Source organism: Amblyomma americanum, chromosome 1 (assembly GCF_052857255.1).
Source record: "Amblyomma americanum isolate KBUSLIRL-KWMA chromosome 1, ASM5285725v1, whole genome shotgun sequence".
Lineage (NCBI taxonomy): Eukaryota > Metazoa > Arthropoda > Arachnida > Ixodida > Ixodidae > Amblyomma > Amblyomma americanum.
Window position 1 is genome coordinate 99,833,440 of NC_135497.1, and position 9,995 is coordinate 99,843,434.

The 9,995-nt window shown below is 57.0% G+C and overlaps 1 pseudogene; it reads right to left on the reverse strand.

Annotated features, from left to right (window-relative positions):
• Positions 1-4,742: 4,742 nt before the first annotated feature.
• LOC144113341 (epithelial splicing regulatory protein 2-like) lies at positions 4,743-8,276 on the reverse strand (annotated as a pseudogene).
• Between the last annotated feature and the right edge of the window lie 1,719 nt (positions 8,277-9,995).

Consider the following 9,995-nt stretch of genomic DNA (forward strand, 5'->3'; position numbering starts at 1 on the left):
GCCGACCTGATCGAATGGGGCGCGTGGTGGTGCAATAGGTTGGAGGAGTCCCGGAGGCTTGGCGGTCGGGGCCTTACGGCGCTGACATTGCCGACAGCTCTGCACATAGCGTTTGACAACAGTGGCGAGTTTGGGCCAGTAGAACAGCTGGCGGATTCTGGAAAGCGTGCGAGAGTATCCTAAATGGCCAGAGGTTGGTTCGTCATGGCACGCAGAAAGTATTTCCTCCTGAAGTGTTGTCGGCACGACGAGGAGATACGCGCGCGAACTGGAACCAGGGTTCTTCTTATAGAGCACGCCTCGTTGCAGGGAAAACGACGACAGGTGTCGAGAAAAACATTTAGGAACGGTGGCTGGCTGGCCTTCCAAATAATCGATGAGGGGTCGTAGCACTGGATCGGCGCGTTGTTGGGTTGAGAAATCAGAAGAATTGATAGCCCCAAGGAAACTGATGTCGTCGTCCGTGTCGGGGGTTGCGAGTTCGACAGGCGCACGAGAGAGGGTGTCGGCGTCTTCATGCTTATGTCCGGACTTATAAACAATGGTGAGGTCAAACTCCTGCAGGCGAAGGCTCCATCGCGCCAGGCGTCCAGACGGGTCACGCAGGTTGGTCAACCAACACAAGGAGTGGTGGTCAGTGACCACTTTGAAAGGGCGTCCATAAAGATAGGGGCGAAATTTCGCAGCAGCCCAAATAATGGCGAGGCATTCTTTTTCTGTCGTCGAATAGTTCATCTCTGCGCGTGACAGAGCGCGGCTTGCATAAGCGATGACTCGTTCAACGCCATCCTGGCGTTGCACGAGAACCGCGCCGAGGCCGATGTTGCTGGCGTCGGTGTGTATCTCAGTGTCACCTCGCTCATCAAAATGGGCAAGAACGGGCGGCGTTTGAAGTCGCAGGCGGAGCTCGGCGAAAGCCATTTCTTGCTCGTGGGACCAAACAAAAGGTGTGGTGTCACGGGTGAGGCGAGTCAGCGGTTCTGCGAGGTCAGCGAAATTTTCGATAAAACGCCGATAGTAACTGCAGAGCCCTAGGAAGCGCCGAACAGCTTTCTTGTCACGTGGCAGTGGAAATTCCGCAACCGCGGCCAGCTTGTCGGGGTCGGGCTTCACGCCGGCGGCGCTGACGACATGGCCGAGAAATTTTAGCTCCTGGTAACCGAAGTGGCATTTTTGGGGCTTCAATGTCAGGTTAGCTGAACGAAGGGCTTCGAGGACCGTCCGCAGGCGATCAAGGTGTTGGCTAAATGAGTCGGCGAAAACCACCACGTCGTCGAGATAGACTAGGCAACACTGCCATTTAAGACCAGAAAGGACAGTGTCCATCATCCGCTGAAATGTGGCAGGCGCAGAACAAAGACCGAAAGGTAGAACTTTAAATTCATAAAGGCCGTCGGGAGTGACAAAGGCCGTCTTCTCACGATCCCGCTCATCGACCTCAATTTGCCAGTAGCCACTTTTTAGGTCGATGGACGAAAAATAACGAGCGCGCCGAAGGCGGTCGAGAGAGTCGTCAATACGTGGCAATGGGTAAACGTCCTTCTTCGTGACTGCATTCAGCTTCCGGTAATCGACGCAGAAACGGAGGGTGCCGTCTTTCTTTTTAACGAGGACGACCGGCGAGGACCATGGGCTGTTGGAAGGCTGAATAACGTCATCTTCGAGCATCTCCTTAACTTGGGACTTAATGACTTCGCGCTCTGTAGACGATACCCGATAGGGGTGTTGACGGATCGGGTGTACGTCATCGTACGTCACGATGTGGTGCTTGGCTATGGTAGTTTGACGCACTTTCGACGAGGAGGCGAAACACTGTCTGAATTCGAGCAATAGTGCACACAGCTGCTCCCGTTGGCTGGTTGACAGCGCGGAGTTGACATCGAGGCTCTCGAGGGGAAAAGGAGGCTGCACTGGTTCTGAGGAGAAGCACTCGGAAACATCGGAGATGCGTTCGATAAAGGCTACGGAAGTGCCGCGAAAAAGATGCCGATGCTCGTGCGAAAAATTGGTAGCAAGTACCTGTGACTGGCCACTGTGAAGATGGATCAGACTGCGGGCCACGCACACGCCTTGCGTCAACAGTAATGACAGGTTGGTTTCGGCGATGGCGTCACCGTCTTGAAATGATTCGCACTCAACCGTAATGAAGGCGCTGGTTCGAGGCGGCAGGGTGACTGTGTCCGTAGAAACTCGAAGTGTCTGGCTTGGTCGCGGCGCGTTGGGGAGGGCGACAGCACTCTCAGTTGAAAACGTGACCTTGTTATCGCGTAGGTCAATAATCGCCCCATATTCACGCAGAAAGTCGACACCTAAGATGAGGTCGCGCGAACAGTTATTCAGAACAAGACAGCAGACGACAAATGTGGACTCCCGGATTTGAACTCGGGCGGTGCACATGCCGAGAGGTGCAATCAAATGACCGCCCGCAGTGCGAACGTGTGTGCCAGCCCATGGCGTGAGAACCTTTTTGAGGACGGCGGCGAGCTGGCTGCTTAAAATCGAATAATCAGCACCAGTATCTAATAACGCTCGAACGTGGCGACCATCCAGCATCACAGGTATGTCTAAGGAAAGCCGCTCACGAGATGCAGGCTCCGGAGAGGATGATCGGGCACAGGCGTCGTTGTCTGCAGGCTGTGCCACCGGTAGTTCGTCGGCGTGGCGTGTGCTTTCTAATGGGGTCAGTGCGTCGGAAGTATCGGAGAATGCGGGCGTCTGAATCGGTGAGGCGCCGTCATGTGTCAGTGTCGATGTGTCGAAGCGAACGGGTACTGCGGACCTCGGAACCGTCGAAGCGTCGTTATGTCGAGGGAGTGTCGCTGTGTCGGAGTGAATGGTGACCGCGGACTTCGGAACCCGCGAGGCGTCGGCATGTCGTGCCCGCGGCGATGGGGGTTCCCCTCAGAACGACGTCCAGCGAGCCCACCCCCTAAGGTCGCTGGTTGCAGTTTTCCCGCCGTGGGCTGGGCGATCGGCCTTGCGCCGCCCGGGAAAAACTCGCGGTAGAAGGTGAAGGACGACTCCCGGGCGATGGGGATCGAGCCCGCTGGCGACGAGACTGTTGCCAACGTTGGTCTTCAAGAAAATCCGCGACGGCCCTGGGTCGTTCGCCATAGCGGGGTCGAGGAGAATCGGGGGGAAACCCTTCGAGGCCCAGACGGCGGTAGGGGCAGTGCCGATACAGGTGACCTGGTTCCCCGCAGTGAAAGCATAGGGGGCGTCTGTCGGATGTGCGCCACACGTCGGCTTTGCGCGCGGACGGTCGGGGAGCTTCCACGTACTGCAGCACGGGTGCAGGCGGCCCCGGCACTTCAGCAGGAGCCGGAACGAAGGACGCCGGTGCTGGAGCAGGGGACTGCAGGGCTTCGGCGTAGGTGAGACGACGGTCAGGCGCGAAAGGAGGAGGGGATGGACGAGCCTCACCGGCAGGTAAGGACGGCCGGAGCACTTGCTGCACCTCCTCGCGGACAAAGGTCGCCATGGAGCTTTGAGCTGTGGTAGGGGCCCCGTACAGCTGCCGGATTTCTTCGTGCACAATCGACCGTATGAGATCGCGTATCCGGGAGGCATCGGTGCCGTGGAACGGTAACTCGCTGGAAACGGAGGCGGCGGATACGGGTCGATCGTACGCGGATGCTCTTTGCTGAAGAACCCTCTCGATCGTGGAAGACTCAGTGAGGAACTCGGCGACAGTCTTCGGAGGGCTGCGGACAAGGCCGGCAAAAAGTTGCTCCTTGACGCCACGCATGAGATGGCGCAGTTTTTTTGTCCTCGGGCATTGCAGGGTCCGCGCGTCTGAAAAGGCGCGTCATGTCCTCGACATACGCTGCAACATTTTCATTGGGCAGCTGAACGCGAGATTGCAGAGCGCGTTCTGCCCGTTCGCGACGATCCGAGCTGCCGTATGTGTCTAGGAGCCGACGCCGGAACTCACTCCAAGAGACCAGCTGATCTTCGCGGTTCTCGAACCAAATCCGAGCGCCGTCCTCCAGGCTAAAGTAGACGTTCCGGAGCTGGGCGGCGTCATCCCACTGGTTGAATGCGGCAACGCGCTCGTAGTGCTGCAACCAGTCTTCCACGTCTTCAAAGATGTCGCCGTGGAAGGACTTCGGGATGCGGGGGTTCTGGAGCGTGAAGTAGGGTGTCGACGCCCCAGGCATTGGGATGCTCAAGGCAGGTTGCTCCGTGGACATACCGGATGGAACAGGCTCGGGGGGTAAGCCTCGAATCCGGCGGCGAGTACGGTGAACAGGCGTCGTGACGGGAATTGGACTGGAGCTCCGACTAACGGTTGGGGTACGGGACATGAGATCGATCCGACCTCCACCAGATTTGTCACGGTGTTGGTGACAAGAGAGGACCTGTTAGAAGGCAGGGCTCGGCAGCACGTCCTTCAGTTGGCGAGACGGCGAACTTCAACGTCTTTCAAAACGAGAGCACCACGAGCGTCGTCTTCTTTCCGAGCGCCACGAACGCCACCTGGCAATATGAAGGGCGCTTAGCTTTCGCCAGCAGGGAAAATCTTCCAAGCCATGGAAAACTAAGAGGCGGTTTTGCGCGTCAGAAATCAGCAGCTGAGGAAGAAACACTGGTACCTTTCAGAATGTGAAGCAGTGTAGAAACTGCAGGTAGCAAAAACAAGGCCAATCAGAGATTTGCGCCACTAGAGACGGAGTGTGATTAAGCGAACCCACCAAAGGAGGTTCGTCGTGTATCACACATTAGAGCATCACAACGCCAAATGCACAACAACACTTTTAATGAATGATTATGGGCTGAGTAACAATGAAATATATGAACACTTTCTTACAAGCCGACGGCAGGCTATACACGCACGCACGCATGCACGCACACACACACGCACACATGCACACACACACACACACGCACACACGAAAACGGCACAGTGATTTTCACGAGTGGGTGATGCTGACTGTTGAACCCCTTGATTCTCTCGACTTGTGGATGGACAGCACAATCGGCCAGTTCACATTATGCCCAGCGATATGGATCGGCCGTGCATTGGTCGGTTGTTGAACTTGGAGAGGGCTTCCTGCGCGTCGCGCGGAGTGGGGAAGGCGATCCGCGCGTCACCCGTCGGCTGGCCCCGGTCGTTGAAGCGGCGCATGACGTTCTCCTTGGTCAATTCGTAGCCCTGGAAGAAGTGGATGATGTCGTCAACGCCGGCGCGGTACGGGATGTTGGTGGCGGTGACCACGCAGCCGGGCTTGCCGAAGCCGTCCATGCGCGGCTCCTCGTGCCGCGGCGCCCGCAGCAGAGGCCCGCCACGCTCTGGGAACAGCGGCCCCCGCCGGGGCTCGGGGAACAGCGGGGGTCTCGAGGAGCGCTCGAGCAGCGGCCGTTTGGCCGGGGGGCCGTCGCGCTCCCGAGGAGGGCCCGCCGGCGGCTCGAATCGGCCTTCGGGCCGCATCAAGCCCGGCCGCCCGCCGTCGGGTCGACCGTTACCGCGGTCATGGGGACGGCCGTCGAAGCGACCCTCGAAACGGCGGTCGAAGCGGCTGTCCGGGCGCCCGTCTGGACGACCGTCGGGCCGGCCGTCGGGACGCGGGTGGCCTCCCAGCGCTTGCGCTACTTCGCTGTACGGAATCGTCTTGAGCGCAATCACGTGAGGGCCAAGGTTGGCGCCGTCTTGCAGGAATGCCCTCTCACAGTCGGCGTGACTCCCGAACTCGGCGAAGGCGTGGCCGGTGGGAACGCCGTTGGCACCGAGCATTATGTGAATGGCGCGCGGTATCACGCCCTGTGTGCTGAAGAAGTCTGCGATGTCCCTGTCTGTGACGGTGCTCGGCAGTCCCAACATGGAGACGCAGGTGTGCCCAGGCGGCACGAGCGAGTGGCCAGGCCCATGAGCCGGGCCCATCCCCGGGCCATGCATAGGACCGGGCCCGTGACCGGGTCCAGCAGCAAGCTCTGGCCCACGCTCCGGACCCACTCCGTGCATAACGGGCGGCTCTTCTTCGCGCCGGTTCATCGGCATGGCGTCCGGGCCGACACTCTCGCCATTTCGCGCAGCGTACATGACCTCACGGCTGCCCACACCAAGCTCGATATAGCGATGGCCAATTTTGCGCCGCTGCATGTTCATCGCAGTCTCGAAGTCTCTCTTGTCTCCAAATTCCACAAAGGCCGTGCCCGTAACGCGGCCACTGCGGTCGTGTTCGACAACGATGTCCAGAACATTGAGACCGGAGAAAAACTGCAGCACGTCTTGCTCGCTGGTGTTGTAAGGGAGGCCCTTCATCATGACGACCATGTCAGCTTCGCGGGGCGGCCGGCCCTGCTGGCCCACTGGTGACGCGACCAGCAGCTCGGTTTGTTCGAAAAGGTCCTCGGGGAACGGACATATCTGGACAGGGTCGCCACACAGCACCTTGAAGTCGCCCTGAAGTGCCTCGCGAGCGTCCCACTTGTTGGCGAACCTCACCACAACGCTCTTGATGCCGTTATCTGAGGTGGCCACGCGTATGCAGCCGCCGAATATCCGCAGCCCGCGAAACAGGTCCTTCACGTCTCTTGGAGTCGGAGCCCCCGTCAGGCCTCGAATCTCGATGCAGCAAGTCTCTTCCGCGTGACGAGGCATGTCCCGCGCTCCACCTGAGGGTGCCCCGCCATCACTCTTTCGGCCCCCTTGCCATCCATTCGGCGATCGACGAAGCCTGGAGCCATGTTGCCCACGTTTTCCACATTGTTGGGCATCGCGTCGCCCATTCCAAAGGCTCCAGGCATATTGGCGCCCATCTGCCCAGGCATCCCTGCAGCCATGCCGCCGCTCGCACCTGCTCCCATGGCACCCGCGGGCATTCCGCCTAAGTGGCCGGGCATGTTGCCCGACATCCCACTGGGCACTCCGCCAGAGACGTTCCCAGGCAAGCCACCAGGCATGTTGACGGCCATGCCGCCGCCCATGTGACCGGCCAGCCCGGTGGAAAGATTTCCGGCCACGTTAGCGGGTACACCATCGCCCACGCTACCCGCCATGCCGCCCATAGCCTCGCCGCCCGCCATTATGCCACCCATCATGTTGGCAGCCAGGCCAGACAGGTTGCCCATCAGACCCACGGCGGGTAGGTTGAAGGCTGCCAAGTTGGGAAGCGCTGCGGGCTGCTGGCAGGCCATGTTGACAGGTGCCGAGCCAATTTCGTTCTGCTGCCGGGCCGGCAGGCTGCCGATGGGGAAGGTGGGCGCAGCAGCTTTGCTGGGATCCGCGAAGGCAGGCTTTTCGTCCCAGCCTTTGCGCTCGGGCACCTGGCCGTTGGACACCTTTGCGGGCTCAGCCACCCGCCCGGGCTCGTCAAAGCTTCTGCGCCGCTCATCGGAGCGCGAGGAGCGCGACCGGTCCTTGTCCCTGCGATACGAAGGCGAGCGGCTGTGGCTACGGTCCCGCCGCGACGTTCGGCGCCTAGGCGGCGAGCGGTCCCTCTGCGGTCTTCGCGAGCGGTCGTCTGGGCTGGGACGGCGGCGCTCCTCCTTCTTAACGGGGGGTGGCGCAGTGTGCTGAGCGCGCGCATGGTCGATGATGCGCTGCATCTCGGCGCGGGAGCTGAGCAGTAGCTTGATGCGCACCTCCTTGATCTTGCCGCCGTCGCGCTCCATGGCCTGGCGCGCATCTTCGTCGCTGCCAAAGGCGATGAACGCGTCTCCCTTCTCGCCGCCCACGATGTGCACACCGCCCTCCGGGATGCTGAGCCCCTGGAAGTAGCGGCGGATGTCCAGAGAGTTCGCCGCCCAGGGCAAGTTCTGCAGACGGATGATGATGGACATGCTGGGTAGTTTCCTGCAAGGACAGATGGCGGCCACCTTGAGCAAGAGATTGCGGCACCGCGCACCGCGACGCTGACGGCAAGCAGGTGACTGTTCGCTCGATGCTTCCTTGCTCTGACCACTACTGGCAGCATTCGGTAACTTTGCCGGGCCACTCGGGCGCCGACTGACAATACAAACGGCGGATGGTGGCTCCAGCCGCTACATATGTGGAGTCTGCTAAATAATGTTACAAGCTGAATTCTGAAGTCAGGGGGGAAAAGTGCGTGTTCTGTGTTTCATGACAATAACACTGTTTAAATCACCCTTTCTTTGTATCCTACTCCGGCTGCTTTCTACAGGCTTGCGAAATTTTGCCGCAGTGAAATACCACCAGCGAAAAGGCAGGGCGCCCTCGTCTCCAAACTAAGGCAACTTAGCACCTAACGCCTCGACGTGAGGTTCATCGTACGAAATATCTTCGACCAAGTTTCACTACAAGACATCATCCCTCCTTCAAACATCGCCAGTTCATCGGGAGCTAAAAAAAAAAGCACACCCTATTTTTCCAAGCGAATGAAATGACCGGCATCATTGGCCGTGTTACGTTCAGGAGTGGTTGGCACTTTGTGATGCGAAGCAGCGCCTCTTTCATTTCGTTTCTCCATTCTGCCTGCTATCCTTTATTTCCGCTACCCCAGCTCATGTGCTTCAGTATCGATGGCAGATGCCGAGGCTAGCAAAAATCTTTTCCTTCCTTTTTACTATTATTTTAAAAACCACTACCACCACCACCCTGTACGGCACGTGTAGCAACGAAGCGCACTTGTGTTTTGAATTAGAAGCACCTTTCAGAGCTTATAGAGGCGCCCGTAGTTCCGGCAGGCAAAAAGTTTGCAAAGAAATTGTTGAATGCAATTAACAGATTAATTCTTCCCTATAAATTGCTTAATAAAATTAAAATTTTGCGTTCGTGTTTCGCGACAGCGTCAACAAAGTGTCCGGACTGGCATGTCGCTGTTATGCTGTTTAAAACCGGAGCAGGATGCCTGTTAGGATGGTACGAAGATATCTGAACCTTTTGCTTGTCTTGGTTTGCTCTGTCTTGGTTCATTGTCATTCGCTTCCTACTTGAACCGTGTAGAGCAGCATTTCATGTGACATCTTAGCGAGCCGTACTTTCCCGCCTTCCGTTTTGTGTGTGTGTGTGTGTGTGTGTGTATATATATATATATCATGATTTGTTAAACAGCTTTGCTTTTTTTCGAGAACATAAAAAACGGCCAACAAGTGCATTTTTTTCTTAGGCGTGAGGTAAGGTGGCAAGTATCATGAACTCATGATAAATGCATTTCTTAAAGGGGCTCTGAAACACCCTCAGAGGAGAGGACATCAACTTGCTCAATCGCTGCATTGTGTAGTCATGAACACCTGAGCCAAACAATACACTTCTACACGCAGCAGAGAACCACAATCAAGCGCAAAAGCTGGCGAGCCGTTTCCGGCGACTTTTTCATGCTCGCACCCTCCTCCTTAGTGCGGCCCGTGTTGTTACAATGTTTAAGGTCTTACGCACTAATGAGGAAATAAGCACAGCGAATGTCTTATATGGATGAATATTTGAACCCGCAGTGCAAGTTGCCAAGGGAACCTAGTCTATGCAAAAACGTATCTAGCCTTCCAATGTTCTCCTTGCGAATCTGCGCGAATTTGAAAGGCAAGCATGTTTGTGACACCGCTTGCAATACGTGAAAAATCAAATCAGGCTCAGCATTCTGGAAACGAATCTCGCAAACTGCGTTGCTTTTCTTGTTTGAAAAGTGCACCCACACTATTATCGCGCCCGCAAGGAAAACGGCAGCGGGCGGCTCGTATGCATTCACAATTCGGCTGTCAAAACTTATTCCCTCGCGCTCACATCAAATTCAAAGCAGCTATTGCCAATGCGAGCCATATGAACATCATAGCAGGCGACAATCGGGCGATACTAACTGGGTGCACAGCTAAAAGCGCACTACGCAACGCTGCTTGTTATGGGGTCGCAAATGCTGCAGACGACGCGGATTTATTTCTAATCGAATCAGCTAAGTACATAATCCAAACTTTGTATTGAAAAAAGCAAGACTGTCGTATGCCGTTTTGCGTCAAATTCCAGCGCGAATAAGCGAGCGGTTTAAGCTATAGAAGAATCGTACGCAGTGCGCGTGAAAGCGTTGGTCTATTACATGCCCGAA